We start from the raw sequence: 23,777 nt of genomic DNA, 5'->3' as shown, positions 1-23,777 counted from the left end.
AAAGGAACGTGGCACCCACAGTTCTGTGCACGTTCACATTCACACCATTATCTCTACAATGCAGGGAGAGGAGGTTGTGTTCTTTGACCTTACGAAGCAAGAAAGCAAACAAACAGAAACATATGTGTACGCTACGACATTTTGTTGTCAAGTTGGTCTCAGATCATGCAGGGCTTTTCTTTTTATTTATTCCCTAGCCTGGACCATGACACTCACCTGGATTTTCAAAGCCTAATCATGTCATGCAAGTGTCAAGACTCATACCTCCTCAGGGGGCCCACCTGGCTGCTGCATCTGAAACCACCACACTGGGTCTCTTCCTCGTCCAGAACCCTGCTTTGTTTTTCTAGAGGGCAGCATTATTACCCACCTCATTTACTGTATTTGTCCCCTAGAACATAAGCTAAGAACAAGAGCTTAATCTTGATTATGCTTGTGTCTGAATGGTGCTGCCATAAGGAATAAACAGACACCACTATCAACATTCAACATGCCAAACAAGATGGTCCTGCAAGAGTGGCATGTCTAGTGTATGTACAACCAGCAAATTTTTGATCAGATGTAATGCCAGCTCCTAGGAGTGGAACACACATCTGGTACTGTAGACCCAGCCAACCCCCTGTGGCAGAGGAGAATGTAGGCCCCAGTGGGAAGTCACTGCAGTTGTTCTGTTAGATGGATGTGATGTACCTGCTAAAGTACTGTCCAAGCATTTGCATTTACACCTATAGGTTGTTACAGCAGCCTCTGTTTAGGTGTTCTTGCTTCTTGCTGTTTGTGTTTTTATAGTAGATAGAATCCCACTGAAATGGGCTGACAGCCCATGGAAAGCAGATGATGCAGAGACCCAAAAGTTCAGTGCCTTGCCACAATGGGAGGAAGATCATCCCACACCTGCCACCCCCTCCAAGGCTCAGAAGCAGTTGGCAGAAAGAATGTAAGAGCCGGAGGAAGGGGTGGAGTGTTAATTATCCTCAGACCACTACTATAGTCACCCCTCCTTCCCGTGCTCATCAAGGAGTCAAGGGGGAGTCAGTTACCCCTCCCACCCAATCAGTCAACTATAGCTGCATGTCGGGGAGGGGCTAAGGATATATAAGCCGAGAATGCTATGAGGCACCTCTCTCACCATTTTGTGTGGCTGTTGGGAAACCACAGGATCTATATTTGAGTGTGGACTTTCCACCACAGCCATAAATGGGGGGGTGGGAGCATCCACTCTTCTGTGAATAAACCCCCACCCTATGCTCTGTTAGCAAGTCCAATAAACTCATTAAGGTTTTTTTTATAGAAAGGAGCAAGCCGACATTCCATCAGTTAAGTGAAAATTGATTAAGACAGAAATGCCCAAGAACTGGGAAGAAGATCACAAGGTCCTGACAGTGGCTGCTTCGTGTTCCGAATGCCTTTCCCCCAAGAATTCTGCGCAACACCATGGAAGAGCCTTGTTGACAGTCCCTTTATATAGAACCGGAATTGCCTTAACCCTCTGAAAAGAATCCCTTGATAGGGCCTGTGAGGTAGCTCAGCAGGTTAAGAAGATGCTGCCGAGCCTAGAGACCCCAGTTCAGTCTCTGAGACCCACATTGTGGAAGGACAGCACATACGGAGAAAATTGAAATGAAATTAATCATAATGCTAACACCAGAGAAAATAACCTGACAGGGTTCTTCTTGTCTTTCTGAGGATGTTCAGGGTTTTTGTAAACGTCTCTGTCTTTTCCGGGCATTTACTCTTTCAGATTCTGCACTGTAGAATTCTACTAATCTGTTCTCTGAACTTTTAAAAATCTATTCTCCATAATTTACCATAATTGCCTGATTTTTTTTTCAGATCTGTTCCTATCTCCATTTCAGAAAACTGTATTGCTCTGTAAGATTCTTGTTACTTTTGTGTGGCCAGCCACTTCTCCCTTAAAAATTTGATTTTTTAAAAATATCAGTTCCTTCTTTTATTTCCTCAAATTTGGGAAGGGAGGAAACTGCCAGTCAGACAAGTCGGGGCACTTTGGTCATTCTGAGTTTAGCTGAAATGCTGAAATGCATCCCAGGACAGACAGTAAGAGGCCTTCTTCATAAGATATTTGTGTCATAACTTTACCACTACAACATACCATGAGAACTACCATGCTGGGCCTGTAGCTCACGAGTACAGGATGCACCATGCATGAGGCTCTGGGTTCCATCCCCAGCATCTTATTGAAAACCTATTTTGTAGGAGCTGGAGAGATGGCTCAGCAGTTAAGAACACTTGCAGGCTTTCTGAGGACCTAGATCCAGTTCCCAGCATCCACATGGTGGACCACAGCCACCTCTAACTGCACTTCTGAGGGATCCAATGCCTTCTTCTGGCCTCTGCAGGCTCCTGCATGCATGGGATGCACATAAACTCACACAGGCTCACAGACATACACATATAAAATAAGTCTTAAAGAAAAGAAAACCTCTCTTGTATCAATCACTGAGGCAGTTGAGATACCAAAATACAAGGGAAGCACATACCACATGGGAAGAGTTGATCATTTTACATGTATTTGTTGAGCACCTACTGTGTGATGGGCACAAATACTAGAGGAACACCATGGCCACAGTACAGATGCTCTTGGATTTGAGTCCACCACACATTAGTATATAAAATGCCCAGACATAGTCTTCATCTATAAACTCAGGTTAAAAGCACCCACCTAAAGGATTATTCTTACACTTGGAAAATTAAACCATCAGAGGTACTGCTGATATAAAAATGAGCAAATGTGTTCCCTCTTCTCATGGTGTTTGAAGTTAGTAGATAATATTCATAAGGAAAATTGTTTAACGATGCCTACTGAATCCCAATAAATGCAATGCAATAGTAAAATGTGATGTCCTCAGCTTAAGTTGAAAACATCATAGGTCAAAAATGGACTTAAGACTGGGGAGATGTTCAGTCATTAAAATATTTGCCAAGGAAGCATAAGGACTCGAGTTTGATTCCCAGCACCCACATAAAAGCCAGGTGTGGCAGCACATTTCTGTAATCCCCGTACTGGGGAAATGGAGACACATAAGTAGATCCTAAGGTTTCACAACTAGCCAGTCCAGCTGAATCAGCGAATTGTGAGGTCAGTGAGAGACCCTGTCTCAAAAAAACAAGGTAGAAAACAATCAAGGAAGGCACCCATGTCAACCTCCAGCCTCCATGTGCACACGCACAAACATGTGCACACATGTGACCACACACAAACATGTGCATTTAATATACACCTAAACAATTAAACCTCTCAGTAGCACAGCTCAGTACACTGTAGAGCGTAGTGCCTTACCTTCCCAATCAAATGACTGACTGCACTCTTCACTGCCAATGGTTGTCATCATGAAACAATGTCATACTGCATGTTGCTAGCAGAGGAAAAGACCAAGATTCAAACAGTGGGATTTCCCTAATTGGTACATCTACAATGTAACCCTACGTCTAGCTCAGGCATCATGGAAGAGGGGTGAGAAGTTTGTAAGAGCCCTAGGACTGGATGCCCGCTGTAGGATAGTGTCTTCTAGACATAACAGAGAAGCTATACCCAAGAAATCTCAATGCGGTTGCCTAAAAAAGTTCTGCATAATGACAACACCAGTCACTACTCCAACATGCGTGGGGAAATTTCACAACGTCCCACCTCTAGACAAAGAGTACAAACCACCGATGATAGCTGGGAGAGAGTTTTCTCCAGGAACAAACTTCCTGATGGATCATCCAATCCCATATGGTCAGCCCCAAACATATGTACACTAAACGGATTCAGTAACACACACAGGCATAGATATTATTATATATTACATATATAAATACATAGTATATATGTATATTATATGCAACAATAATTATATAAAAAGTGGTCATAAATTTGAGAATCTGAGAGTGAGTGGGGGGACAAGACAGGAGTTTAAGGGGAGAAAGGGACAGGTAGAAACAATGTAAATACAGCACTCAAACTTCAAAAAAAATAAAAATTTTAATTTCAAAAAATATGACTTCACTTTCACATTCTCATAAAGTCCAGATATCAAAACTTCCTACATGGAGTCTTCTCGGTACTGTATGGTCAGATTTCTCTGCATACCTGTAACCCTTACCCTAGTGTCTGTTGAGCAATGACAGGCCCAACCTAAGCTAAATGTATGGATAATTAGATGTCTTGTAAGCAGCTCACTCGAAGACATGAAGTTCTCTCCCAAACACAGAAGCTTTGTTTCAGCGTCCGTCGCGTAAATTCTCCTCTAAGATTTAGGAGGGAATAAACATATTATCCCGAGTGTTTTAACGTTTAATGAAGAAGGTTGAAATTGCATATATCATGTAAAAAATCGCAAGTTGATGCTTTCTCTATGTATGAGATTAGGGAAGAATTTCTTGCCCAGAAATAAGTCACAATTTGGCAACTCGGAGAATGTTTGCATATTTTCCTCTGTGCAAACTGACTTCGTAAAGAAGGAAAGAGCTGGGGCTTCTGGTTTCTGGGGCTTTAGAAGCTAAACGCTGAAAGCGTAAACAGTGACTAACACATTAGTCATAGTAAGCAGCTGTTTCCTAACAGGACAAGAAATAACATGCTCAAAATGCCGCATGAAAATTAGACTTCACAAAATAAAGAACTGCAAGAGCGATTCTAACGTAGATGGCCCAGGAAAAGCACGGGAGCCTGAGTGCTTTGTTCTCAGTGTTGAGTAGATATCCATGGATGTATTTTAATTAATTTTTAATTATCTTCCTTCATAAAAGCTACACAGATGGTTTTCCAAGGAGTCAAATTTCTAGAAGCTGGGCTCATTTTCCCACATGTACACTAGAGGGCAGCAGTGGCCCAAAACACAGGACACCACAGGCCCTCTCTGGTGCAAAACTGCCCCTCACTGCTTGCCTCCCAAATCTGCCTTCTCTAAGTAAACTGGCGGTGATGTGTATATTTGTAAGTACCTACCTAGAAAAACCATTAAATATTTAAAAACCACATGGTTAATTAATTCTTACAAAGTTTGAAAAACAATTTTATAAAGTTTCCACTTTGTTTCCACATATGACCAGCACACATGTAGCCAGGTTGATATTGTTCGCATATTTTTCATGCATCTAGACAGAGAATGTTGTGAATGGTTGCAAAGGGTGGCAAGATGCCTTAAGGCCAAAAATCGAAGTTTCTTTCCTCTATTGGGAAATTGAAACAATCCCTAAGTATTGCCAAGCATCCATCCATGGCTCACTCTCAGGCGCCAAGTGCGTAAAATCAGTGGAGTTAGATATTACATCCCCAAAGGGGTAGAACAAAGTAACTACTTTAGAGGGATTACAATCTAGAAAGGGATACAAAATTATTTGTTATGGAGGAGGATAATGCAAAGGTTTTCTATTCAGTTTTGTAGCTGCAATGTCCATAAAATTGTTCCTTTTATAAATGTTTTAGATTTCTTTTGGAGAATCACAGTTCTGAAATCTTTTTCCTCTTCTAGAGGAACACAGGGCTGTGAGCTTAGGAGGTGATGAACCAGCCCTGGAAGCTTCCCACATACACAAAGGAAGAGCCTGAGTTTGCGCTTTTTGAATGCTGAGATGTTATTTTTTAGTTAATGTTGCTCTTTAAATATTTCATTCGGCCAAGAGACATTTTAATGCAAAGAATGCAACTTTTATAAAAACAAAGCCTTTTTGCAGGGCTACCCCAAAAGCCTCCTATAATCCTTGTGAATTTATCTTTCTGGATGGCTCTCGTTGTATTCTGATTATTTTCTGATTAAACTCCTTTATTCACGTTCATTTTATGAAATTAAAGAGAAAGATGGAAGCCACGAGTATACAAAAGAAAAGATTAGCTGTGTCAGGATTGTGATTTGGTCAGTCTTGGCCACATCACATCACGTGGGTTGCTGTATGCCACTGTGCTGGGCAAACCATCCACCCAAACAGCACTGAGTGACTTTGAGGACATTCCTGCCCATCAATCCTGTCCCCCACTGCTTGCCTATGAAGTTTGTTGTGGCTGGAGATTTTTGTTTGTTTTTTTTTGGTCTTTTTGGGTGTTTGTCTTTTTGAAACAGGGTCTCCCTGTAGCTCCAGCAGGCCTGGAACTTAACATGTTGACCAGACTGACCATCTCTCAGAGATCGCCTGCCTCGGCCTCCTGAGTGCTGGGATTAAAGGTGTGTGCCATCACACCTGGTCTGTGGCTGGGGGTTTCATATGAGTGCGGAACCTCTCGGGAGCATTCAGTCATCGGGTTGTAGCTACCATCTGTACAACTATCAGAACTTTATGGAAGTTCTGGGAAAGGAGCACTCGGCTGTCACACCCTGGCTGGCAATTATCTATGACGGTCTAATTCTAGATTAGGGATGACATATTTAGGGACATTATATCAGTGGCTATTTTAAGTGGCTCTGGCTCTGAAGAGTTAAAGGAGTAGACTCATTATACAGACATAGCTGGTGTTTATGACACCAGGCTGACTTGGGAAGGGCATAAAACTGTGACAAATGAACCAGGGACCATGATTTTTTTTTCTTTTACTTTGTTTTTGTGGTTCTTTTGTGTTGTTTTGCTTTGCTTTTAAAACAAGGCATCATTTTGCAGCCCAGAATGAACTTGAATTCATGGGAGTCCTGCCTCAGTCTCCAAAGATCTACAACCCCACACAGCAATCAGAGTGTTTAGAAAAGAATTATACTTGCCCACATTAACCAGATCAGCTGCTATTTCCAGGGTTGCGGTACATTATCTTAAGACTCAAGAAGCTTTTAAATGTTTCTAGAGTGGAAAACGTCTTTAGAGGAAAACAGGAAATTATGACAGAAAAGGGCCCAGATATTCATATTTTTAAAGTTGTGTGTGTGTGTGTGTGTGTGTGTGTGTGTGTGTGTATACATGTTTAGGGATGCCCACAAAGGCCAGAGGAGATCGTCGTATCTTCTCACAACCAGCGGTTGTGAACTGCTTTATATGGGTGCTGGGAACCAAACTCAAGTTCTCGGGAAGAGCAGTTAGTGCTCTAACCTCTGAACCATCTCTCCCCATCACTTTTACTTTATATGGGAAAAAATACTATACAGTTTGTTTCTTCCTGAGGTATGGAGATTTACCCTAAAAGATAAGGGAAAAGTATTTTGTATAAAGACTGAACCCAAAGCAGACAAGCCCACGTGGACCTCATCGGTAAGTTAGTGGCAGTTTGCACTTGCACTTTAAAGCTGCTGCCTACAGTGAGCTCTCCTCTCTCCTCAGCTCTGCATGTTCTGATACATTGCCTGTTCTAGGACAGTAACTCTCTTTTGCTTGGGAAGGATTATACTGAACATTACCAGATAATCGGATCACTTTAATTTTGATTCCAACAAGGAGCTCCAGATCCCTGACTGCATGCCCAGCTTCGTCATCCGTAGTTGTTTTCTAATCTGTAGCTCATTTCATCACCTTCACTCAGAACAGTCCTACAAAATCAGCCAGTTCCCTTAAAAGCATCATACATGTACATCACATTTCATGATATTGCAAGAATGTAATAATAAATGATGGCCCATCTTGCTTAGAATTTATAGCATGTGAAAGCACACTCACTACACAGCACTGTGCTCGAACTTCAGAGCAATCCTGGTGGGTGTCATGGAGTTCATCTCTCAGAATTCAAGAGCTTTGGCACGTTTTCCAGGACCACAGGATCGATAAATTGCTAAGTAGTTCCCAGGCAAGCTTTCTCATTCTGGACCCAGATCTGGACAAGATTCTTGTGGGACTGTGTTTACTATATCACTGAATTAACTTTTTACACAAAGCAATCTATTACATAGTTCACACGGTAATGAAAAATATTTGTGATGGTGTCATTATTGTCTGCCAGACAAGTATTCAGTTATTAGAGGCCCCCTTTCAGAGAGGAGAGAGCAGAGCCTAGGCAAGGCCTCACAACGTATCCACAGTCACACAGCTCCTAAACAGCATGCCAGCTCCCATCCAGGTGGGTCCAGATCCAGAGCCACAGGAGGACCTTTATCTCCTCTTCTAAATGGTCTGATTTTTAACCCCATTGGACATTTCCCCACTAATGACTGTCTTGCTATGCTACTTTATTGAACGCAAGGTTGTCCTCCTGTTTCCAGTGAGGATGAGCCCTCTCTAGTCTGTGAGTTACTTGCACAACCCTGCACAGCACCTATTGAACCAACTGCAGTCACCCTGGAAAAGGACCTTTATCTCCTCTTCTAAATGGTCTGATTTTTAACCCCATTGGACATTTCCCCACTAATGACTGTCTTGCTATGCTACTTTATTGAACGCAAGGTTGTCCTCCTGTTTCCAGTGAGGATGAGCCCTCTCTAGTCTGTGAGTTATTTGCACAACCCTGCACAGCACCTATTGAACCAAGTGCAGTCACCCTGGAAGTCACAGGGGCCTTGGAGAATGGCAATCTCATACCAGTGTTCTTTGGTGGGTTGAAGTTTAGGATTCAAAGAAAGGCTGGGTTAGGAGCAGGTGGTTCTGAGTACTGGACAGTTGTTGGTGATGCCCTTACCTACCTCCCAAGCCCAAATCATTACAAAGACAAGGCAGCACTACAGACAGGAAGAGTTTACCAATGACCACCCCCTTTCCTGACTAGAATGGCAGCCAGAGCATCTTCCTGAAGTGACCACAGATGTTAGAGGAAGCGACCACTGACAGCCAAAGACGGCACCCACCAGCATCAAAGGGGGTGAACAAACGAAAGGCTCCAGTGTGTGCCAGGCAAACATAACATGAGTTATGGCTTGGACTATAATTTCACATGAATAAGAAAGCATTAGGATTCAGTCCAACCAAATAGTTCAAACTCTCAAATGGAAGCCAGGAATACAACTTTTGCCATAATATTTACAATCCATATGAAGATGATTAAATTTCCAATTCTTTATTTTGTTCGTGTGAGTAACTTATTTACAACTGGCAGAAAGCATGTCTGACTCCAGACGTCAGGCTCCATGGTGTTACTTGAGCTCACACACACCATTTGATTAAAGTCCAAGCATAATAGGATCTGGTTATCCCATTAAATGTGCTCTACGGAAAGTCTGAGGAAGCATCATTTAATTTAGTTTTTTACTTGGTACTTATCAGAGTCTAAGAAATGCCATCATAACCTTTTGCTCATGATAATGAAATCATGGGTACATTACCAAGATTAAATCACACGAGAGCATCTACCCTTCTGTTTTCTTTCCTGCTAAAATTATCAGGCTTCTTATAGTATCAGCCATGAGGATTCTGAGACCCAGAATTTCTAAGCTTTCCATACCTACCAATCGCCCTATCAGAGAAAATTGGTTTTTCTAGTCTTCCGTTTATCATCATGGCATTTTAGAGCCTAATAGCTACTTCTTGAGAACGTTAACACATCTACCTATAATAAGTGTTCAATATGTGCAATGAATATGTTAAATATTCTATGTATAGACTCTTAGTTAATCTTCCAAGGAACATCTAAAGCTTCTTCCCATGACTTAAATATGGAAACTGAGGCACAGGCCACACAGATAATAAAGCATAGATCTGGGATTAAATCCTAGTACTGATTCAATCCTAGTCGCTAGAGGCAGGAGGATCAGAAAGAGTTCAAGGCCATCCTCAGCTACATAGAGAGCTTGAGGCCAGCCTTGAATACAAAGTTGGAGGAAGAGGGAGATTTTAATGTGCTAAAGTTGTTACCATTTTATAAAATGAATGGATAGATGGATTATAGATGAATTGATGAAGATGATGGAGGGGAGGAGGATGATGGGTAGATGAATGAATGGATGGATGGATGGATGGATGAATGATGGATAGTTGATGGATGGATGGATGGATGGATGGTGGATGGATGGATAGATGGATAATAGATAGGTGGATTTAAATATATAATAATATCTAGTTTAATTCACTTGATTAGGCATTCAAATAAACCCAGACAGGTAGACTGGCTTTCCGAAATGCATTTGACTGTAAAGTTGCAGGGACAAGTCCAGCACTTGGGCCTGCCACACCCCCATGTTAAGTGCTGTGAGACATCGCTTTGAGCCCTGAGCTATTCAGCATTGTGCTCCTTTGCTTCTGTTCAGTTTCAGCTTCTAGAAGCCAGGCTTGGAGACATGTAAGCATTGCCCCTTATCACAACTGCCTGTGAGGTGTTCAGACATCACTTTGTAACGGGGCCTTGTGGCCTAGTCCTTGCTCGTCTGCGTGGGTTTTGAAGTGATCTGGAGAAAACGTGCTGCTCACTTGGCATCCAGCGTTTAGCATTGCCCCTCAATGGTAGTCAGTGATCCTGTGGATTTTGCCTTCTCCCACATCTCTGGAAATTTTATCTAGCAAATTCCAAACTATATAGTACTGAGGAGGTGGAGCCAGGAGGATCAAGTGTTCAAGGCCATCCTCAGCTACATAGAGAGCTGGAGGCCAGCCTTGGATACATGAGATCCTGCCTCAAAAAAACAAAATATCGAACTCTGACTGTTTATGGGGAGCCTTCTACTCTGACAGGCACAGATCTGGTATCCCTTCCCGGTGCTTTAAATATTCACGTGAATCAAGAATGGGTGATGAACTTCACCAAATGTTGATCAAGACCTACTGGGGTGCACGTGTGGTTTTCTACTCTAAGACACTGACAGACTATGTTGGTGTTTAAGGAGAAGCCCTGCCCATCTCTGTCTCCTTTCAACTTTGAAAAAAAAAAAAAAGATGTGCCACCAAAGAAAGCACACACATAACTGGATTTTTTAATTGTATTTATTGTTAGTAGTGTGTGTGTGTGTGTGTGTGTGTGTGTGTGTGTGTGTGTGTGTCAAACTCAGGGTATCAGGCTTGTACTGTTACCCACTTAACCATCTTGACAACCTACATTATCGGTTTTTTAATGTCAAGTCAGCCTTGTGGAAGTATTGACACTTGTACAAGTTGTACATATTGGGGGCTAGAGAGATGACTCAGTGGTTAAGCAGAGGATCGGGGTTCAGTTCCCAGCACTCACATAGCAGTTAACAACTGTCTATTGCTCCAGTTCCAGGAGATCCAACACCCTCTTCTGACCTCCATGGGCACTGTATGACACAGGTACACTGACATACATGCAGGCAATACACTCATACAAATAGAAGATAAATACAAATAATAAAATATTTAACATATAATAAACAAATTGTACATTTTGTTTGCTCTCATCATGCTGAATATTTGGGTGGGATGAGAGGAGTCTGTGTTTAGGATACTCTGGTCAGGCATTGTCAGGAATGACTTGAATCTTAACCTTGGTCCAGGCTGTTGACACCCAGGTATTTACAATATTAAAAATCATTGAATTTGAGATGCATAAATTATGCTACTGAACTTGAAGTACAGTTTTTAAAATAAATTATCCAAATGGGGTTTGGGGAGATGGCTTAGTCAATATAGTGCTAACTGTGTAAGCAGGAGGGCATGGGTTCAGATCCTCAGCACCGTGCAAAAGCCAGGCCCTGTGGTATAGACAGGAGGATCCTTGGAGCTTACTGACCAGCCAGTGTAACCTAATCAGTGAGTTCCAGGTTCACTAAAAGAACTGTCCCAAAAAATAAGGTAGCAGCTGACTGAGGAATTCCTGCATGCAACCTCTGGCCTCAACAGGCATGTACCCACATGTAGAAATATTTGTGCTATGTAATAAGAGCTTACAATTATCTGTGGTGTGGAGTAACCCAGGATAGCTACTCCTTGAATAATTGACCAGTGACCTATATGTGTGCTCAATCAGGAGTCATCCTTGCTTCATGTGTCGCGTGATTGGCTCATGTTGTGCAAGTTTCTTCTATCATTTACTCTGACGGTTACGAGTGTGGCCAGTTGAACACTCTAAATTAGTGATAGATATTTTAAGACCGCACACAAGGATCCCTTTGTCAACACAATTTCTGGCTGATAAATACGTGATTTATACTTTCAAATATAAATTCCTCAAGAAGTCTGGCAATAAGAAATACAACTTTAAGAAGATAAAATAAGTATTCTCTAACCTGGCTGCTTAAAAACTACAGGGCCGGTCCCCATCAGTAGCAGATCACCACTCGGGGCTTGTCCATTGGGAACTGCTACCTGACCAAGTTCTTACCTCTTTCCATTCATTAGTCAAGTCTTATTTGGATAACTCAAAATCTGATTTCTATTTACTTTCCTTCCACCCAATTGTTCTCTGTCTATTTACCATTTAATTCAAAAGTTACTAGATTTCCAAGTAAAAATAAAGTACACTGACATTTGGATTTTTCATAAACAGTGAATAATTTTTTGCTGCACGTACATGGAATATTTGAATATCATTGAGAATTTCCCACTACACAGCAACCCTAAACTCAAGTCAAATGAGTCACCAATAGGTCATTAATGAAACTGTCATCTTAATTTAGTAGTGAGTTCATGGAAGAAGTCATTCACTGCTTGTTAGACACACTTTTTACATTCTTCACAATAAAAGTGTGACTTTGGAGACCATTCTATCTTCTAGGTCTCTGTAATTATTTTTAAAGGAAGGTAACATGGCTTAGAACTCTAGTCAGCCACAAACCTCATTGTTACAGTCTGAGCATTTTCATTTAACTGATGAGTTAACTGTGCCCTGGGAAAAGTGGCCTGACACACCCAAGAAAACTCCCCCACGGGGGCCCAGAACGTCAGTCTTAAGTGTCATTGGCTAAGGCAGAAGCCAGTGGTCAGACCCACCACATACACCCGCCTCTAATTTTCACTGGATTCAGCAGGACTGAGAAAAGAACATTTCAGAACAATAACCATAGTTGGGCATAGTTGGGCAAGTTTACCATTTTGATTGATTGAATCACAATATGATAGAATACATTAAAATTAAGTATGAAATCATCCTAGCCACAACAGTATTTCTCTTAAGAAGGCTCTTTCATCTCTGAGTCCCTCATTAATGTACAGAATGTAAGAGTAGATATTCAAAGAGAACTCCAGAGCATTTTTCATCTACCTGTATCTGTTTACACGCTCTTACTCAAGATAACAGCCACCTCGGCTGTTTTATGAGAATATGCAGCCCAGAAGGAGCCACACAGAATAAACAGCAACACTTATCAAAGCAACTGTGGTATAGGCTCCTTTCTATCAAAAGCAGGACTCTTCACACCACCATACACATGCATTGCCTTTATGAGGGATAGAAGAAGATATTTTGAATTTGAATATTGAAAGCTGGCACCAAAGGAAAAAGAAGTTATTTGAACACTGATTTTGGTTTCCTGTGAGTATCTCATTCTGTTTCCAGCTTATACAAATATCCTTGGTCCCTTAAGTGACGAGTAAGAAACTGAGGGACAAGAATGAGCCACGGTGTCTCTAAATGGATATCGTATTAGCCCAGAGTAGGGTGAGGGAAGAATCACTTCAAACCAGTGGGTCATGTATGTAGCTGACTGCCCCACTAGATAGACATGGCTGCTTAAACATCAAGAGACATTCTTTATTTGAATAATTAAGAACAACTGATCTGGTCCCTAGGAGTCTGTGTCCCTACCTTACCTATGTTGCCCATATAGATATATAAACTGCGTTTCATAGCAACTCCATCTGGCAACACAGACTGTTTTAGCCACATGCCTTTCCCCTTCTATCAAGTGGAGGATGTTGCTGACATAAGGGGAAATCATTTCAATGTCCTACTTTTCACTGGAAACTTGAACAATCATTTAATGTCTCCAGGAGACAGCAAGGAATGAGCTAAATGGTCTGCTATACGTTGTCCCACAAACACTGTTTTCTTTGAATTGGTGATAAGAAGGTAACATGCCATGGTTATGTGTTGGCTACTTGTCAAAGACCATGGAGATCCGCAGGGTCCCACCTCATAAATAGCACTCCCCTTCCCTGCTCAGGTGTCTACCTCCTTGGGGACCTTTTCAATATAAAATAGGAGCAGTATTGGATCTCTAGCAAGTGTCTTCACCTTTCTGACCCTAAGCTTACTTGCCTATCAATAGGGATATAGACAGCACCTCCCCTATAAAGTCATTGTAAGGAGGTCACATCTGTAAAAGTCTTGGGCACTACATGCAACACATAGCAGGTGATTATTAAGCATTATCTGGTATAACTACAGATCACAAAGTCAATGACTACTAGGAACGTTGCCTACATGTAATCTCTGTGAATGTTTTTTAGATCTCAAAGTGCCTTTTCATGGGTAATAAACAATGACAGTGATCACAGCAGAACAAATTGACAGTCTTCCTTCACCACTGCAGCTTTGTTAAGTAGATCAGTGCATGCGCACGCACGCGTGCATGCATGTGTGTGTGTGTGTATGTGTGTGTGCGTGCATGTGTGTGCGTGAGTGTGTGTGCATGTGTGTGTGTGTGTGTATAATTAGAGAAAATTATAACTAAGGAATCCTGTAGAAGAATTGTCACTTACCAGGACACTCGTTGACACTCAGAATCCTTGGTATCAGAAGTCAAATAAATTGGATTTGGGATTTTGGTGGAGTTTGGAATATTTTCACACACATAATAAGGTATCCTGGGGCTAGGACCAAGTCTAAGCAGGAAATCCACTTGTTTCGTATTCCTTCACATATCTGGGAGGTAGTTATATATTTTTATGGATTTTTGTCATGAAACAAGGTCTCTCAGTGTGGGATTGTCCACTGTGACATCATGCTGGCAACTCGAAAGCTTTCTGAGCTTGGAATACTTTGTGTTTTCAGATTAGAGATATTAAAAACTATATACTATGGGGGCTGGGGAGATGGCTTATTTGGGAAAGTGCTTGCTACACAAGCACAAAGACAGCCTTGTAAACAGCTGAGTGTGGTGGTGTGTGCTTGTGATCCCAACACTGGGGAGCAGAGACAGGCAAATCCCCAGGGCTTACTAACCAGTCAGCCTAGTTTAATCAGTGAGCCTCAGGTCCCAGTGAGAAGTCTGGACTCAAAAAACAAGGTAGACAGCTTCTGAGGAACAGCCCTGAAGTTGATCTCTGACCTCCATAGATGTGTGCATAGGATCATACACAAACCTGTGCACACAAACATATACATAAACACACATGCCAATGGTGCTATTCAAATCATTGTGGACAGAAATGAATGGAATTTCCATACCTGTCACCTAAATGTTGGGCTCCTCTGAGACTGATGCAGAGATAAGAAAAGCCCTGACCCCAGCAGCCTCCAAAGCTTCTGTATACAAGTGAAGAAACACAAAGTTGATCCTGTAATGCTTAACTTATTGTTACTTACAGGGTGCAGTTAATGCATGCCCATGAAGGAGAATTTACCGTGTTAAGTAGCCATGTGCAGTATTACACACATATCCTTACGGAGCTAAAGAGAAACCTGGCATTGTCTGCACAGACCAATGTTCTTGAATCCCAGGTAGGAGGCCAGGTGCCCACACATTTAGATTAGTAGCAATTTTGAAAGGCATGGGATCAATTAAAGACCAGTCTCACGGTTTAGCATGTCCCTAGGGTTGACTGTTAGGTCTCCATCCATGGCACCCAGTGTTTCTATATGAACTTCTTTTAAGGTGACACCCACATACAAATTAAAAATACTTAAAAATATTTGCTTGCATGTGGTCTAAAGAGCAAACCTGGAATTTGGGGTTAGTGTCGTGGCTCCCCTATACTAACAGAGCAAGTCATCACTTAACCTCTGCGAAACTTTATTTGACAGTCTCTGGTATTGGAGATAGTATTTCTCAAGGTTGACCTGAAGATTAAATGACACCCGCATTAGAGATGCTGGGTTAGCAGGCAAATGTGATATGAATACAGGCTCTTGATGGAATTATTTTTTGAAGTGAGGGGTGTGTGCACATGGATTCATGGTGCAGTTACTTTTCTGGTTTCTGTGTGGAGCACAGCTCATCTCTGTAGATGAGGACACTTGTGGCAGCTGTCAGTAACAGAGCAAGACCCTCGAAATACAATGGTTCACTGTCTGCTTCCCAGAGACAAGTTATTGGATGCTAACATTTAGAATGCTTTTAGTTAGCGTTTGGACAGCTGAACTATGAGGATCTATTCCTGTATCTTTGGTGCTTCCAAACCAGAAAGTCCTCTTTAAAAAAAACAAATTTATTTTTATTACTTTGTGTGTGTGTGTGTGTGTGTGTGTGTGTGTGTGTGTGTCTGTGTCTGTGTCTGTGTCTGTGTCTGGTGGGGGTATATGTGTATGTGTGTGCAGGTGCCCACAGAGGCCAGAAGAAGACATCAGATTCCTTGGAACTGGAGTTACAAGGTGCTTGTGGCTACCTAATATGAGAACTGGGAACTGAATTCAGGTCCTCTGGAAGAGCAGCAAGCACTCTTAACCCCTGAGTCATCTCTCCAACCCCATACACAGCATTTTTAAGGGACCTTATGATAAGCCCATTTTCCTACTAGCATGTACACAACTTTACCTTTTCCATAAACGTGCTTCCTTTCATCCCTCGGTGATTTTTCAGGGATGTATCACACCTTCTTCCATGGGCTGTTTCTCACCAGACTCACCTGACACCAAAGGCAGTGTTGTAAGGACCTAGGACGAAAGCACGTGGCTACTTAACAGACGGCCAGAGCACAACTATTTTCTTTTCTATCTTCTGTTCCCTTTAATGTGTGTTTAGGTCTTGGTGTTTTTACTTGCTGAAGATAAACAGGCATTATGTAAAGCAGGCGAGACAGTTTTAAACATGCTTTGACACAGAAATGCAATTTATTTTTAATTAAGTAATGCTGAAGGCTAGCATTAACACATTCTGTAATATTAACAGTGAATATTCATATCAGCTTGTCCCTGAAATAAATGTCCCTTTCAAATGCAGAATATATTTTCCAGGACAGAATCATATCATTACCTTTAAAAAAACAGACACTTACTGGATCTTAAACTGGCATTTTTTCTTCTTCGTACAGTTGTGCATATATCTTTTCCAGGCCATAACACCACTCCGGAACAAAGCCAGACAGATGACCAGAAAGGCAGCTGGCGCCCTCCACTTTCACAGGCTGAGCTAAGTCAGGGGAAGGGCATCTTAGTAGAAGAGACTTTTGACAGGAGGAAGAAGGTAGTTAGGACTGCAGGGCTCGAAAAATCACGTTTTTTACCAGACTGTTGTGACACCAACAGAAAACCTTTAAAAAATGGATGCACACAGGAAGGATGTTATGCCAAACTACACACCGATGGAGCACGCTGTGTGAGGAGACTACCATCTGTTTTCAGCACACAGCTTCCTTTGCTGATGCCCAGTGAAAGAGAAAATATGGTGTAAGTTTTGCCTTCATATAACAATAAAAAGCAGAGAATCTCAGGGGCTGGAGAGAAGGCTCAGCAGTTAAGAGCACTGGCTGCTCTTGCAGAGGACCCAGGTTTGGTTCCCAGCACCCACATGGTGGCTACCAACCATCCATAATTCCAGTTCCAGGAGATCAACACCCTCTTCTGGCTTCCATGGGCATTGCATACACATGGTATACATACATACATGCAGACAAAAACTCAAGCATACAAACAATAATTAATTTAAATTTTTTATTTCCCTTTACATGAGTAATCACAGAAACCTCAAGATTATATCCAGGAAGTAAGCTTGTGTATTTATTGCTAATTTTTTTTTCTAAAATTATACTTTTGTATCCAAGTTTCTCCTACTAATTACCTCAGGACCAATAGTGATACGCACAGGAGTACAGGTCTTTATTACACTTTAAGGGACGATTTCCACTGGCAGCTTTCAGGTGACTCCCACATACCAAGGGCGCTCTGGTGTCCCACAGAACACGAGGCTAGAGTATTAGATATGAGCGTTTTCTGCAGAAACAGGGGTCTCACAAGATTCCTTTCTTTTTGAGCATCACCACACAGCAGTGTTTACTGAAGAGCCGCAGAACTGTCACACTTCCCTGCCCCTGGGCACCAATCAGAGACCCGTTCTGCGGGCGGGCAGGAGGAGAGGTTCAGACCAACCCCGCTGTTGGAGGAAGAGCTGGGCGGTGGTTCTGCAAGACTAGCACTGGGCGGTTTGTACAAAGCTACCTCTAACCCGCTGCCCCTCCAGCGCCCAGCCTTGCTCGGCCCTGGAGACCAGGAGCAGTTCACCGTTGGCAGCAGCCAGCCCGTTAGGCAGCCGCACACCAGCCACTCCAGCATGGAGGTACCACAAAGCCCTTGGCCGCTGCAGCAGACGCTATGTCACCCCAGAGAGTCACCCCAACAGCTGTTTTCAATAGGCGTTTGTACCAAACGCATCTGTGCTTTAGACCCATAGGCGAGCTTATTTTCTTCCATCTCTAACCTGTGCGTGCTTTGAAATTTCTCCCTAACACCTGCCACTTATTGTCCAAGACAATGTCCTGCAAATGTCCAATGGGAGCTTTAAAATTGGTATTCCAGACGCAGGCTGGGGCTGTGCTCTCGGGACAGTGAGACCACTGGCTCACAACAGCTGCATTGGGCACTGAAGAAATTTGCACCAGCGCAGGAGGGCACGGAGTTGGCTCCAAGTGCACAAAATCTCACCTTCAGTTACAGACCGCTGCAATGTGGACTTAACACAATAACCCCGAGAAACCCTCTCTATGGGAGTTTTATGTAAGTATTTCCCGTCCACATGGATATTCGGGAGAAAGCTGCTGGCAGCAGACGCATTGAAGGGTAGTAATTGAGTTGAAGACTGTTATCATTAAGAAGTGCAATGTCAAATTTGCAATCTGAAATTTGTGACCCCAGAATATGCTATTAAGATTTAACAATAAGGGGCTGGAGAGATGGCTCAGTGGTTAAGAGCACTGGCTGCTCTTGCAGAGGACCTGGGTTTGATTCCCAGCACCCACATGGCAACTAACAATCATCCATAACTCCAATTCCAGGAGCTCTAACACCCTCTTCTGACCTCCACAGACATTGCACAACACAGGTGCACTTATACACATGCAGGCAATACACTCATACACATAAAATGAAAATATAAATTTATTTAAGTTCAGACTGGAGAGATGGCCCGGTGATTAAGAAGGCTGGCTGTGCTCTTGCAGAGGACCTGTATTCGGTTCCCAGCACCTACCCTCCGCAGTTCAACAACACTGTAAATCCTGCTCCAGAAGACTGACACCTGCTGTCTTCTGCTGCTCCTGTACTCAGATGCACATACTCCCACACAGACACACACAAGTATACAAAATTACTTAAAAGTGAAAGTAAATCTTTTAAAAAACTAAAATTAAAAATGCTCAGCAATAAAAAGACAGTCCAATGGCAAAGCATACTAAAGGCATGAACAGTTCTTTCAGCAATCGGGAGATAAGGTCAGTTAGCCTAGGGAGAGATATTTAATGTCGTTATCCATTAGGAGAATGGAAATCAAACCACAATGAGTTATCCCCACTACTTTAAACAGAAGTTTTGTAAATAACAACAACAAAAATTACTGACAATACCAATTACTGCTGGTAGGAATGTAAAATCCAGTCACTCTGAAAATTAATGGTTTATTTAGCACAGGATTCAAGGTTTGGACATTTTAAAGCATTGCTTCCAAAGGAAAAAAATGTGTTCACACCAAAACTTGTGTAAAAATGTTTACAGAAGTGTTTTCATAATAGTAAAATATTGAAAGAACTTGAATGTCATTCCAGGTGAATAAACACACTCTGGTATGTCCATACAATAGATATTTATGGCATGACAGCCTGGATGAACCTCATTAGCTGTGATGAAAAAATCAATGTGAAAATCTTACATACTAATGCTCCCCAAACTCTAAGTCTCACTGTGGTGTAACACTAGAAAAGATTAATATTTGCTGGAAAAACACAAATGCAAAAGGTTAACATGAGATGTTCTTTGTTGATTAGATAACACTTCTATATGCAAATTATAGAACTTTCTGTCTTTTTTATTTTTATCTTACAAGTGTTTTTGCCTGCATGGATGTAAGGTAAGTGCACCCATAGGTGCAATGTCTGTGGAGGCCAGAAGAGGGCATCAGATCCCCTGCAGCTGGAGTTATAGTTGTCAGCCACCATGTGGATGCTGAAAACAACCGAACCCAGGTCCTCTGCAAGAGCAGCCAGTGCTCTTAACCACTGAGCCACCTCTCCAGGCTCAAATTTAAATTTTTAAATGTATTTTTACATGGATGTGCAGGAACAGGTGTCATGGTGCATGCATGTTGATCAGAGCACTATTCCATGGAGTCAGGTTTGTGTGACACGCGTCTTTACCCACGGATCCATCTTGACAACCTGGGATGTTTTTCAGTTTTCTGGTTCTGTTTGGTTTGTCACTGGTAAAATATTCACCATAAATCTAACATCACTTTTGTGCAACACAACATGAAAGTATTTAAACAGGAGTGTTGGCTTACTTCTGCTGAGACACCAGTTCTTGTTGATTTAAGGTGAACAGTATTGATCTTATTAGCAAACCACAGTTTCTGTGCACAGAGGTGGATCTTCTGCTGGGAGTGGAGCATAGACAGGCTTGTGCGTGGTCCTGGGAGTTCTTTGTATGGTCTCTTTTCTCTCCTGTCCTGCTGCTAATACAGTGTGTACACCTTGCTCAATTCTCTGCCTTTTCCGAAATTGGAAGTCATATGTGGTAAGTTCAGGGCCGAGTATTACCAGAGTGTGGGTGGCAATGTCCTCCTCAGATCCCTATCCCCAACAACTTTTCTTCTGCCATATTAGAATTACTGATGATAACAATGTATTTTCTTGGAAGTTCTTCTAGACATTTCCTCTCAGAGTTAGGTGTTTAGTGAGATCCAATCACTGCAAAATGACAAGCTACTCTTCACCCACTTTACAGGAATGGTCTCTTGGAAGCCTGTGAGTCATGGTAGCCCAGGAAGGGACAAGCGGTACCTCGAAAGCAAGCCAGCACATGGGTCTTCCTACTCTGGGCACCTGCCTTATGCTTCAGAAAAGCATATCACTTAACTGTTTTAATTTTTTTGGATGTGTACATGTGTGCATGTTAGTGTGTGTGGGTGCACATGCATGTGGGGTTCAGAGAGTCAAATTTGGTGTTGTTCCTCAGGAGCTGTTCCCCTTACTTTTTGAGACAGTCTCTTCCTGAGACCCGGGACCCACTGGGTTAGCTAGCCTGGCTCACCAGTGAACCCCAGGGATCCTCCTGGCTCCGCTCCCTGGTGCATTATGCCTGGCTTTTTACTTGGGTGCTGGGAGCCACTGAACTCAGAGCCTCATGCTTTTGTGGTGAGTACTTTACTGAGCTCTCTCTCCAGGCTCATCTTTGCAACTGAGGAAGTAGAAGACACTGAGGAAGGCAGGATGTTACAAAGCAGCTTAGTGATAAGACTGACACTAGATGACCCTGGAGCAAGTGCAGGCAGCTCTTTGCCTCAGTTATCCCATCTGTAAAGTGGTTCTGCTAATAGCACCTACCTCCTCATTCAGCTGTTGTGAGCTAATGAGAAAACAAATGCTTTAAGCCTTTTGGTCTTGAGCTGCCATATTTGGGGCCACAGCACCTGGAGCTTCCCATTCCAGGGACTGTCCTGGTTCTTAGCTGCAGGGTAGCTTGAAAAGGGACTTGCCACGAAGAAGAACTAGCTGCTTGCTAACAATGACAGGGGTTGATTAACTCTTCCTAAGAAAAATATTTCTGAAAAGAATGTGTATTGGCTGACTCTTTCAAAATGGTGTCAAATAGAATTCGGCAAGTCAGCTCTTTGTCAAGAAAATGACCACATCTTCAATGTTTCCCCCTAAAGTTCTCAGACACTTGAACTTGACCTCTCACTTCCTTCTCATCCTGCTATCAGAACATTAGTTCCAACAGCAGTGCATTAAGGATTGCTTAAGTCAAGCGTGCTGCCCAAGCTATATTCTCTTGTAAAAGCACTGAGTTTGCCAGGCATGGTGGTGATACACAAAAGCAATTCCAGCACTTGGAAGGTGGGAGCAGAAGGATCAGGAGTTCAAGGTAGCCTTGGATACATAACAAGTTTGGAGACCCAGCCTCCAAATTAATGCTTTTTAAAAAATATTTATTATTTTTATGTGTTATTTTATGTGTATGAGTGCATTGCCTGCACATATGTAAGTGCACCCATGTAGTGCAATGCACGTGGAGGTCAGAAGAGGGCATCAGATCCCAGTAGTTGTTAACTGCCATTCAGGTGATGGGAATTGAACCCGGGTCCTCTGCAAGAGCAGCCAGGGCTCTTAACCACTGAGCCATCACTACAGCCCCCAAATTAATTTTTAAAATCAAATTTCTCTTTGTCATGGGGGTCTCTGGCAGATAGAGAAAGCTACTAGGAAACTTTTGTTTTCAAAGTACAAAACTAGGTGAGTGGGGAGAAAGCAGACTGAAACGCACCCGGGAATCCTGGGGATGGAAAGAGCGTCTGGGAAAACCGAAGGCGGTTCCTCGGAAAAAAATCGTGAGACGAAAAGGTTTGTTTATCTCTAAACTTTTTTTCACATGTTCTGAGGTCTTGGGGTGGTGCCCATTAGGGGAACAAGACGAAGAAATCATACTTATAATAAAATGTGGTTTGCTTTCCCCCGCCTTTCCCCGCAATGAGAACTCATTGAGGCCAAGGACACAGTGTGACCGTCTTTATGTTCCTCTTGGTGCTCAGCCTCCAAAGCAAAGGTTCATAAAGAAACACAGCCCTTCTGAGAGCCTAAGGCACTGACTGACAGGTTGATCCCCCCCAGCCCCCCAGTTGTCTGTCTGCAGGCAAAGAGGACGGTGAAGACGGGACTGTAAGCTCCCTGAGAGCAGGGCAGGAGCCATGTTAGTTGTGTAGAGCTTGTCACCGTTCCTGGCGCCCTAGGCACCTAGGCAGTCAGTGAGCATTTACTGTGTGTTTTCATAAAAGATACTCCTGATTCATCCTGGGAGTCATCCTGAAAGATCGAAAAGAATGTGTCTGAGAAGGGCTGTCATTGGTTTCCAAAAATTCCTGCAGACCCAAGACAGGCCGGAATTTAATTTCAGCCCTTCCCCCAGCGCTTTCCTGGAGGAGCTATAACTCGCCCCGGCGCTGGAATGGGGGCAGGGGGGTGTCCCTGAGCCCCCTGCGGGGACCCCTCGAGCCGGCGCAGGGGAAGGTGACCAGGAGGGGGCAGCCAGCCCGCCCATGTGCAGCGCCCAGGGGAAGGAGGCTGGGCTAGCGCCGCGCTTACTCAGCAGCTGGGCTCGGTTTTGAAACAAAAGGCAATGTCCTCCCTCGGAGTCCGCGGCCGGTCAGTTCCTAGGGGGAGGGAAGCTATGCCGCCCAGCCGGTTAGTGGCCCAACTTACTTTTCCAGAGCCCGGGACAGAGGGCCAGCAGATGTTGGGGAATGGGTGGGATGCTGGGGTGGGGGACGCGTGGACAGCTCGCCCGCACCCTGCCCTGTCCTGACCGCCTCTTGGCCCCGGGGCCGAGATCCCCACGGTGCTAGGCGCACGGTAGTCCAGGGCCATCCGCCCCGGAGCGTGGGGCCTTCGCGGTCTGCGTGCAGCCAGGCACCTTCGCCACCTCTCGTCCCACGGCTCAGACACACCAGGCCCCGGTTTCATGAATGAAATCCAATCGTGTGGATATAAATAGCCGCCAAAGCTGCTCACGTCACCGTGCGGACGCGACCGGCGGCCGCCACGGCGTCGCAGCTCTGTGCCCGGCGCTGGGTTCCGCCCGGTTCCCGGCCTGGCCCCGGGACAGGGGGAGGGAGGAGGGCCGGGCTGGCGGCCGCAGCGCTCCCGGGACGAGCCCCCGGGGCCCCGGCCAGGACGGGGAGGAGCGGCGGCAG

At 43.5% G+C, this 23,777-nt stretch overlaps 1 protein-coding gene across 4 annotated transcripts in view; it reads left to right on the top strand.

Annotated features, from left to right (window-relative positions):
- The window catches only part of Rhobtb1 (Rho related BTB domain containing 1), a 123,832-nt gene that overhangs the window by 25,726 nt on the left and 74,329 nt on the right, over positions 1–23,777 (top strand). The window contains exon 1 of one of the 4 annotated variants that reach the window (XM_029565522.1): positions 20,163–20,605. The exons of 1 other annotated variant lie outside the window; for it this stretch is intronic. The gene's annotated coding sequence lies outside the window, so the exon portion shown is untranslated. Of the gene's footprint in view, positions 1–20,162; positions 20,606–22,936; positions 23,269–23,777 lie in introns of those variants that run through there. 2 more of the 4 variants (XM_029565519.1, XM_017799183.2) reach the window with 2 other exon arrangements.

This window comes from Nannospalax galili, unplaced genomic scaffold (assembly GCF_000622305.1).
Source record: "Nannospalax galili isolate Female #2095 unplaced genomic scaffold, S.galili_v1.0 scaffold178, whole genome shotgun sequence".
Lineage (NCBI taxonomy): Eukaryota > Metazoa > Chordata > Mammalia > Rodentia > Spalacidae > Nannospalax > Nannospalax galili.
The sequence above is the reverse complement of the archived record's forward strand: the minus strand, read 5'-3'. Positions and strand labels throughout refer to the sequence as shown.